At 37.4% G+C, this 11,735-nt stretch overlaps 1 protein-coding gene across 2 annotated transcripts in view; it reads right to left on the bottom strand.

Moving 5' to 3' along the window:
* LOC117982358 (blood vessel epicardial substance-like) overlaps positions 1–4,006 on the bottom strand; it is a 35,617-nt gene extending 31,611 nt beyond the window's left edge. For both annotated transcript variants that reach the window (XM_069498534.1, XM_069498533.1), the window contains exon 1: positions 3,791–4,006. The gene's annotated coding sequence lies outside the window, so the exon portion shown is untranslated. The remainder of the gene's footprint in view (positions 1–3,790) is intronic.
* Between the last annotated feature and the right edge of the window lie 7,729 nt (positions 4,007–11,735).

The raw sequence follows: 11,735 nt of genomic DNA on the forward strand, positions 1-11,735 counted from the left end.
CAATACTAATGTTACGTACAGAGAAAGAGTGGATTTCGTGAGTTAGTGTGTATGTTGATCTCCTTAACCACTGCACCTATTGAGAAAAATATTTCATACTAGGTAATGCCCGCGAGTTCGTTCGCGTAAGTTTCAGTTATCAAAAATCCTGTTGGAATTCTTTGATTTCCCGGGATAAAAGTAGCCTACGTCCTTCCCCGGGATGCAAGCTATCTATGTACCAAATTTCGTCAAAAATTATTTAACGGATCGGTCGTGAAAAGTTAGCAGACAGACAGACAGACACACTTTCGCAATTATATTTTTTTTGAATGGTAATTTTATTATTAATATAGGTATAGATATAGGTTTGAAAGATTTTTCATTCCAGATGGACCTAGACTAAATAATATACCTAATGTTGTTTTACTCGGGTAAAGTTGGAGCGGGCTGCTAGTCTATATCTACACTAACAATGTAAAGAGGAAAAATTTGTTTGTTTGTATTCTATAAACTTCGAAACTATTGAACCGATTTTAATAATTCTTAATCATTAGAAAGCTACTTTGTCTAGAAGTAACATAAGCTAGATATTATGTATAGGTATATCAAACTCCCGAGCGAAACCGGGCAGATTAGCTGTACTTATAATTTACAGGGATTGTATAAACGACGCGTTTACACTGCGAAGGTCGCGTGTTAATCGTGCTTCAATGCCCGCCGCCGCGGGCGGCGGCTCTCTTGCTGTAGTTTGGCGTGCTTCATACAACTTTTTTATAAAGGCGTTAGATATTGTTGACGGGTTTGCCACAGTCACTGTTGTGACTGACATAGCGCATAACCTAGTATAGGTATCATTGCTGAATGCTGACTGATAATACGAAGGCGTGCGACCTATGCATAAAAATGTGATTTGATTTTTTCGTGATTGCGACTATCTTTCATGTCAATAATTAAATTTATTACCCAATATATTATGTATACAAGAGTTATTGTAGTTCTATAGTAATATTTTTTGTAGCCGGTGCCAATTAGCCGCACGAAACGTCTATCTACTCTTCATAGTGTTTTGCGACTCCACATTGGCACCGACTCCAAAAAATATTACTATAGAACTACAATAACTCTTGTATACATAATAAATTGGGTAATAAATATAATTATTTTTTACTTTGTAGTGTTGGTGGTTATTGAAGTCAGTTTTTTTTTTTAATTTTATTTATTTCACAATTTTTAGTGGCCCTATCGTACTAAAATATGATATGCCTGGTTAAAAACCTACTGTTTACTAAGCTATTACACTGATCGCGAGCAATTTACGCTTATTAATTGAGGAGTTCTGTTCTCCATCTCTGAAGATATTCATCAGATCTTTACCAAATTAAAATGGGACCACCTCTAAAGTATGTCCTACAGAACAAAATAAAGAATTATCAAAATCGGTTCATAATTGACGGAGTAATCGCGTAACAAACATACAAAAAAAACATACAGTTGTAGTTTCAGCTGTTAGCAAAAAAGTCTTTGGTGCTTATGGATCCCTAAAAAGGTGGAAAAACTTACTACCCGTTAAGACCAAGATCTTGCTTGCCAATACCCTCCTTCTTCCAATCTTGGATTACGCCGATGCCTGCTACCTAGATTTAAATGAAGACCTACTAAATAAACTGGAGCGACTGCAAAACTTGTGCATTCGGTTCATTTTTGGTCTAAGGAAATACGACCATGTATCTGAATATCGTAAAAAACTGAACTGGCTCCCTATTAGGCATCGACGTAATCTGCATGTTCTTTCTATCCTATTTGCCACACTTTTCCATCCCTGGTCACCACCCTACCTTAAAGATCAGTTTAAATTTTTTAGCTCCTTCGAACGTGATCGCGGCCTGCGTTCCTGTTACGATTTCAAGCTTATAACGACCAAACATAATACGCATGGCTACGCGGAATCATTTACTGTAAAAGCAGCTTCGCTGTGGAATGCACTTCCGGTCGAAATAAGACGCTCCAAATCGCTGGCAATTTTTAAAAACCGTGTCAAGAAACACTATCTGTCACTGTAGATTTTCTGCCATAACTATATTATGTACAGTTAGCTATGTAGTATGTATTATTTATTTAATTATACTATATTGATTTTATATAGTATTTATATCCATGTATATTGTATATATTATATTATATTTTATAGTATGTACCTATTAGAGTGTATGTGTTTATATATACCTATATATATTTATATATATATTATATTTATAGCTACATTGCGACTCCCCGTCTTACAGTTCTATAAGTTCTTAAGTATGGGTTGCCTGGAAGAGATCACTTTAGTGATAAGGTCGCCCTTTGTTTTTTAAGTGTATCCTGTATTCTTACTCTCTGTAAATCTATTAACAATAAAGTTATTTTAAATTTAAATTAAATTAAATACAGTCGAATTAAGAACCTCCTCCTTTTTTTGAAGTCGGTTAAAAAATAGATTGACCGATGCTTAACTTATCCTCTAAAGGACGCCTTATAAATGACGGGCACGAATTAATGCACGTTCAGTTTACAATTTCCGTCTACGCCACGCTACCATCTCGCGTTGTTTTTGTTTCAGGTTTTAGCCACGTTTGCTTAGCTTCGATTATAAAAACAACATTATACGTAGCGTGTCTAGACTCTAGAATCAAGAACACTGTTGAGAATCATTCTGCTATTCATAGATTTATGAATTCTTGTTTTGTTTGTGCAATTTTTGCATGATAAATAAACTAAATTAATACTTACCTAATCTCTATATACTTAGTATCTATCAACAATCTATTTTTTATGTATTATAACTTTTAACCATATTTTCATTCAATTCAATAAATACAAGGTACAGTTTTCATCTTGTACTTTATATTCAGCATATTTCACAAGGAACGTTTATAACAAAACGTAAAAAAATTATAGAAGAATTATAGAAAAAGAAGTATAATCGTTTGCTGTACTCGACAGTTTATTTGTAATAAATTAAAGGTAAAAATAATTATTATTCATTAATTCAAGTGTCATTTGAACTGATGTAAGAACTTTTTAGAATATTTTTTACTAATTAACGTAAGATTTGATGAAAGGTCGCTTCGAAACCTAATTAAGATTCATCTGAATACAGTCATAATTAAGTAAAATTTATTTTTAGTATCAAAGTAGGTAGCTAGACAGCATCCCACTCACTTTCTACGACATGTACACAAAATGTACGAGCTCAAATATTTTTTCTCAATCATGTATCTCAATAAATTGATAAAAGAATACAAAAATCTAAGTATAAACATGGAGCAGTAAAGAAGACAAGTAAATGTGACACCCTTTACTTTACTCTATTGGTAGGTAATAATAGGATAGGAAGTATACCTATATGATATTTTCTCGAAATGTCACATTCACAGTGGTGATAATTTGTTTATGAATTAGGGCGATTACGCACTCATCCGATCCGAGCCCGTGAAAATACGTTCTGAATTAGTCATAGAACTATTTGTATTGGTAGCTTATTATGACGTAGATATTTTTTATATCCGTATTTTCACGGATTTGGATCGGATGAGTGTGTGATCGCTCTAAGCCACTGAAAAGGCACTATTACATCATGTAAAGCAACAACAGAAATCTACCTTTACACGGTATGCAAGCAAGATCGTAGCACGTCTACGCGTTCTACGTGGCTCGCGTAGCACATACCAAATAGGCGGTAAAAGGTACGTCCATTTGTAAGGTATTTTTTATCGACCCCGAGATGGCAGCGTCTTTAGCCAGCGACGAGATAAGAGAGGCCGCTCACCTGAGCAGCCGAGAAAGCGTCCCGTCTCTCCGCCCACTTGTGGCGGTGGTGAAACTAGCAGGGCGTCGCTCACGGAACGTCCGCATATCTTGCACTTTCATGCCGTACCATCATAAAGCACCACAACACGAGCAAGCGCAACACGCGAGTGTCATAGTGGATCCCGAGCGGCACGCAGCGGTACGGAAGCGGCACGGAGCGCTTGGCTTGGGGGCGCAGCGCCGCGCGGCACTAGACTGCCTTTGCGACTCGGCGCTCCGCCGACGGGTGCGGCCGACACGCACGCGCGCTCTCTCCGCCCGCGCCCTCTCGCCCTCGCGCCCTTACTCACATCTCGCTACTAGGTACCTACTTCAGATATTATCAATAAAATTATTGTACAACATCAACCCGTCCACTCGCCGCAACACGTCAAATGTACCCGACTTTCGAGCCATCTCCATTCAAACATTTTGCACTGTCCCTGAAAGCAGTTGCTTAGTCACGCTTACTTAACCTTTTCACGCATCGATAAGTCGCCTTTCAGCAAAATCGAATTATCTTGGAGAAACGGGATTAAATAAACGTATAGGGACGATTACAATACGAAATTCAATCTAAAGCAGCGATATAAATTGAACCATTTTCACACATAGATATATCAGTGACTGACCAGTATTGACACATTTATAGAACTCGGCACATGTCCAGAAATTTTCAGGTATCAAATTGGATTCGTATATACCAGTAAAACCAGTAAAAAGCTGTGATAGCCTAGTGGTTAAGACGTCCGCCTTCTTATCGGAGGTCAGGGGTTCGATCCCGGGCACGCACCTCTAACTTTTCGAAGTTATGTGCGTTTTAAGTAATTAAATATCACTTGCTTGAACCGTGAACGAAAATATCGTGAGGAAACCTACATGCCTGAGAGTTCTCCATAATGTTCTCAAAGGTGAGTGAAGTCTACCAATCCGCACATGGCCAGCGTGGTAGACTATGACCAAACCCATCTCACTCTGAGAGGAGACCCGTGCTCTGTAGTGAGCCGCGATGGGTTGATCATGATGATGATACCAGTAGGTAAATTCAAAAATGTTAGCCATTGAGCTGATTTACATACTTAATTTAATTTTTAATTTGGCTCAAACGGTTTAACTGAGAATCGAGTCTGAGATACCTATCTTGCTTGCTATAACTGACACACGAGGCTGTAAAGGCTTATTTCTATAGCAGAGAGGTCTAAGGAGTCAATATTTACTGTTCCAGTGGTCCAGCTCGGTTTGGCGTATGAGTATTATTTACACATAATATATTCCCATTAGAGCCGAGCGTAGTGTCACGTAGTGCGTATGAGTTTTATATATTAACGAGCATACTTAATAGTTTCCTATTAACTCTCCAGCCTTAGAAAAATAAATTGTATATAATAATAACTGGATCCAGTCGTTTATCATATGCTATAGGTAACTATACTTGTAAATCTAGCCTACCACACATTCGGTATTTGGCAAGACTTCGCAAGTTCTTATGGCTAGTGGAAAAGTACGACAACATCACTTTTTTATTGCATTCTGTCCAGGTTAGCTAGTAATTTATGAGACACGGTCCGACGATTGTTAGTACAGAATTTAAGGCTGTGCCATGAATTATTTTATTTATGAGCGCCTGAAGCGCTGGCCTCCGCGATTGAATGTATATAACTGTGTGACGATTAGCGGTTGGCAGAGGTCCAGTTGTTAACGGAACCTTGCACTGACGCAGCCTTATCGTCTCCACGCCGACTAAGTATCAAATAATATACACAATTAAATTCATAGTAGAAGAGTTTTCATCAAAAATGTATGGAGAAAATTCTCAATTGAGTCGTGATACTTACAACTTCGAAATAACCGAGTATTTTGTGCCGTGGCGGTACTTTCTGGAATCTGGATTACTTTGAATGAAATATTGTAAGTTACCCATAAGAATATGATCTTCATAAGGTTTTATTCAATTGTTTAGGGTTCCTTTATATTCCCGATATTCTGTGTATAAAAGCCGATATAATGTAACGTGCGGGTGGAGACTCGCGCACCGAGGGTTCCGTACCTTGGAAGAATTATGATACCTATAGGTATACCTAAACAAATGAACATACAAAACTTCGGATTCGACGATTCAAAAGTACTTGTAAAAGTTTTCTTGAATAAAATATATTCTAAGTACTTAGGTATTCTATTCTATTCTACTCATTGTACGTTTATCCGATTACTCTTTGTAGATTGCATTATAGGTACAGTTTATAACGCAATCGTAATACGTTGCAATACCTACCTAGTGACCTACGTTCCTACTAAATAATTATTGTTATTTAGTATAGCAACGTAGGTCAGGGATATTAAAATATGTCGGTATACATACAATAAGTATCCTTGTTAAAAGATATAAATATTTTTAAGGTAGTCTCCTATAAATAAATATAACTATCGTTAGATACCTAATGCTTAAGTCTTGCAAATAATTTGAAAGTACAAATCTTTCTGCATTTTTATACAATCCAAGTCACCCTTGATAAAATTCAAATGAGCAAGTCAGCAGCAATAAAACTGAGCTTTACATAAGTGTTTTTCCATACGAGTTCTTTCTGGTTTTGTCAGTAATATAGATAGAGCATAACTTATCTACTAATATCGAAAACATCTTAATCGTTGTCATAATATATGTAGGTGAGTAGTTACCTATTATTATAGTCCACCACAAGTCGAGATGGCAATCGGGGTACCTATGAGGCGGGGACGGTGTGCGAGGCGTCCCCCGCGCTCGCCCGCACCGGTTTAGCGCGGAGGGTGTGCGGGGCGTTCCCTCCCCGATTGCTATCTCAACCTGTCGCGGACTATAGGTAGAGTAGCTGTAGAACTAAGTAAAACGCAGCTCACTCAGTTATCGATTTACTTTAACATTTAAAGTCCCTTTTGTGGTTAAGGCAATCTGATAACGTGTGGAACGTTAAATCACACGATGCTCAAGAATAGCGAACGTGGATAAGAGAGGCTCGCTGCTGCCGGCCGTCGTGGTCAGCACGAGGCAGCCTTGGCCAACTTTGTTGATCCGATTCTTATCTAAATGTCTTACAACGACCCTGATGAACGTAATCCATTGAACTATTTTATACTCGCTTAAATAAGTTTGGAAATTCAGTATTGGAATTGAAAATAAAAAATATATTAAAAGTGTTATTTCTTATACGATATGGTACGTACGAAACCCTTCATGGGCGAATCCGACTCGCACTTGACCGGTTTTTATAATTAAGAAGGTACCTACCTACAAAAATAATAGTAAGTACTTATTACCAAAATATTATCAACACTAATATTATAAATAATATAAGTGTGTCTGTCTGTCTGCCTGTCTGCTAGCTTTTCAAGACTCAACCGTTCAACCGATTTCGACGAAATTTGGTACAGAGATAGCTTTTATACCGCGTAAGGACATAGGCTACTTTTTATCCCGGAAAACCAAATAGTTCCGACAGGATAAAAAAAAACCTAAATCCACGCGGATGAAGTCGCGCATTATCTAGTATATTTTATTTCAAAAAAATTAGAGATCCCTTCGAAAATTGTAGTAATATGCTACCCGTGCGAAGCTGGGGGCGGGTTGCTAGTGTAACATAAATAGCTTGTAAGAGTTTTACCAAGTTCCAACCAGCAGCTAATCGAACACAATTAGTTACAAAATAACTGAAAAGCACAACAACTTTGGAAGTAGTTTCATGATTGGGAAACTTTCGGTTTAGCCCGCAACACGGTGTTATAAATGTAATGTCGATCGTTAAAAACAACATAATTCGCCCTTACTTCTAACGAGGTTTACTTTACGGTAATATTCAGTTTTAATCAAAATATTTTTAAAAACTTCCGTCAATGTATTGAGAGCCTCAATAGCTTAACGGAGTGGACTGAAAACCGAAAGGTCGACGGTTCAAAGCCCGCCCGTTGCACTATTGTCATACCTACTCCTAGCACAAGCTTGACGCTTAGTTGGAGAGGAAAGGGGAATATTAGTCATTTAACATGGCTAATATTCTTTAAAAAAATGATATATATAATTAAAATATATCTTCGTTTAAATACATTTCTGGTTTTTTCCTTAGATTCATTTAGCAAAGCTTTTCTGGAAGAAATTGCTTCTAGAGATAAAATCGCCTCTGCGCACTCTTTTAGAATCATCCTGAAATGTGTTAACTAGTTTTTGCTTTCACAATAAAATGTTGTTAAAATTATTGGGCATACCTAACTTATATAAAATATTCATATCATACCTATTTTAAACGGTGCTTAAATAGTAAATCATCATCATCATCATGATCAACCCATCAACGGCTCACTACAGAGCGCGGGTCTCCTCTCAGAGTGAGAAGGGTTTTGTCCATAGTCTACCACGCTGGCCATGTGCGGATTGGTAGACTTCACACACCTTATACTACGTCATTTTCATTTATTTTTCTGTGATGTAATCACAAACTCACGGTTTTCGGATTTATTCCTTTACTTGTAGGTACTATTAGACCTACCTACCTACCAAATTTCATGATTCTAGGTCAACGGGAAGTACTCTATAGGTTTTCTTGACAGACCAGACGGATAGACTGACATACAGACAAGAAAGTGATCCTATAAGGGTTCCTTTTTCCTTTTGAGGTACAGAACCCTAAAAACAGAAACCCACCTGCGTAGAAAGAAGCCTACAAAATGCTTACCAGTGACGTTGGCTGAATTGAATTTATAGTGACGACCCGTGCAATTGGGTTGAAATATCGACAAATAAAAACATCAAATTAATCGTGGTATGTAGCCGTTTTTTGCATGTGTAGGTATAGTTAAAGACCTGGAGAGTGGCATGTGCTACTTTTTATGCATTCCCACAGGATTTTAAAAAACCTAAATCCACGCGGATGAAGTCGCGGGTATCAGCTAGTAAATATATAAAGTAATAAATTCTTATTTTTAAAAATAGCTCGTACACTCTATCTCTAACTAGTTTATAGTTTGCTGCTACGCCATTGCGTTTGGCGATATTTGCTGCGGCTTCACTGTCTCTTGACCAATAATCTACAAATGATAATTTTAAATTAATTATAACCTTTCAATCAAAACAAACTATTAAAAAAATATGTCATTAAACTTCTATTGTGGCTTTATTATTTTAAACTTCGATGACACTAGATTATCACGAAATTAGCCGAGTAAAAACACTCCTTAAAAACCCGGCCAAGTGCGAGTCAGGCTCGCGCAATGAGGGTTCCGTACTACAGTCGTATTTTTTCGACATTTTGCACGATAATTCAAAAACTATGATGCATAAAAATAAATAAAAATCTGTTTTAGAATGTACAGGTACAAGGCCTTTCATATGATACCCCACTTGATGTAGTCACTTTTTGTGTGATCTAACCCTAAATTTGCGGTTTTCAGATTTTTCCCCAAATGTCAGCTATAAGATCTTATCTATCTGCCAAATTTCATGATTCTAGGTCAACGGGAAGTACCCTATAGGTTTCTTGACAGACCAGACAGACAGACAGACAGACAGACAGACAGACAACAAAGTGATCCTATAAGGGTTCCGTTTTTCCTTTTGAGGTACGGAACCCTAAAAATAAAGGCACTAAGACGTAGGTAAGTAATAATAGTTGTTAAAATTATTGGGCATACCTAACTTATATAAAATATTCATATCATACCTATTTTAAACGGTGCTTAAATAGTAAATCATCATCATCATCATGATCAACCCATCAACGGCTCACTACAGAGCGCGGGTCTCCTCTCAGAGTGAGAAGGGTTTTGTCCATAGTCTACCACGCTGGCCATGTGCGGATTGGTAGACTTCACACACCTTATACTACGTCATTTTCATTTATTTTTCTGTGATGTAATCACAAACTCACGGTTTTCGGATTTATTCCTTTACTTGTAGGTACTATTAGACCTACCTACCTACCAAATTTCATGATTCTAGGTCAACGGGATGTACTCTATAGGTTTTCTTGACAGACCAGACGGATAGACTGACATACAGACAAGAAAGTGATCCTATAAGGGTTCCTTTTTCCTTTTGAGGTACAGAACCCTAAAAACAGAAACCCACCTGCGTAGAAAGAAGCCTACAAAATGCTTACCAGTGGCGTTGGCTGAATTGAATTTATAGTGACGACCCGTGCAATTGGGTTGAAATATCGACAAATAAAAACATCAAATTAATCGTGGTATGTAGCCGTTTTTTGCATGTGTATAGTTAAAGACCTGGAGAGTGGCATGTGCTACTTTTTATGCATTCCCACAGGATTTTAAAAAACCTAAATCCACGCGGATGAAGTCGCGGGTATCAGCTAGTAAATATATAAAGTAATAAATTCTTATTTTTAAAAATAGCTCGTACACTCTATCTCTAACTAGGTACATAAGTAAATTGTTATAATGATGTGTACCTATGTACAAGACTCAGATATAAGATTCTTTGATTAGAATCGATGCTTACATCGGTAGGCGGGCAAGGTAGTGGATATAATGAGTCGATAACCGAGTTCCAGTTGATTGATTACTTCCACGCTCCCAGTGCGAGTTGTGGTCGCCCAACCAGTACTTAATTAGGTAAATGTGTAATTACATTAGCACCTCATATACCATGCATATATGAGTAACAACTACATTTGTACTAGATGATACCCGCGACTACATCCGCGTTGGTTTAGGAACTTTAAAAATCCGTGGGAACGTATTGATTTTCCAGGACAAAAAGTAACCTTTATCTGTCTCCGGGATGCAAACTATTTCTGTACGAAGTGTTGAAATCGGATAAACAGATGGACCTTGAAAAGCTAGAAGACTCACATTTCGCATTTACATTCCTACCTATGATATTAGGTACTAGCTGATGGCTGCCACTTCGTCCACGTGAATAAAGGTTTTTAATATTCCTTTGATATTCTTAAATTTTCCGAGATAAAAAGTAGCCTGTGATCTTCCTATATCCGTACAAAAATATCACCCTGACCCGGTGCTCCGTTGCGACGCGAAGGACAAACCAACAAACAAACACGCTTTTGTAGGTATAAGTACGTAGTTATACCTACCTTTGGTTTAATACGTACATATTCCTTTCCTTACATTTACCTACCTATCCCAGGTACCTACCTATCCACTGAATCAAACCTATGTATTTTGTCGCAATAGGTATAAAATTTCTTCAAAAACGGTTCAACAGATGGGCCGTGAAAAGCTAGCAGACAGACACACTACAGATAAGTATGTATTTGTTGTGATCAATTTTATTTATATTCCAAGTTCCAACTTCAGCATGCAAAGTGGGTACAGAAAATGCATTTTTTGCAATTATTGAGGGGGATTCCAACATCAATGATTGTGATGTATGTAGTGATACAAAGTATTTACTTAGTTAGCTATGGATGTGTGTGTGAACTATCAACTACAGTTCAGCGCCCCCGCGCGATTCGAAATACAGTCAGTTATGCACGAAGCCGTGTTTCATTCATACATAACAGCAATGCATAATAAAAAAAGCTAACATTAATTAATGGTGTTGTTATTCTACCATGCACCATTAATTGGATGTTACGTTCAGTTGGGAGTGGCTCAAGCTTTACGACTAGTGGAACTGTGATACAATCTCCAGTCATTCTAGTGACAAAGACGTATGTGCTGTTTGCAATGTTTTATTGGGAAACACTGTAGGTAATGGATTGCGTTATTGAGAAACTAGATTTTGTAGCTTTTACTTTTTATCAAAGATATTTAAAAAAATGAGACAAATTCATACGCTTGTGTCTGACATCATAACATAAGTACGTAGGTATAACGTAGGTATATCGCTCGGGGGTTATGCACCTTTTGACACCTTCGAGCGTGCTTCGAAAAATGGTGGTCCGTTACCAGAGTTTCTTTTTACTGTATTTTTCAATACA

The sequence above is a fragment of the Maniola hyperantus genome, chromosome 5, assembly GCF_902806685.2.
Source record: "Maniola hyperantus chromosome 5, iAphHyp1.2, whole genome shotgun sequence".
Taxonomy (NCBI): domain Eukaryota; kingdom Metazoa; phylum Arthropoda; class Insecta; order Lepidoptera; family Nymphalidae; genus Maniola; species Maniola hyperantus.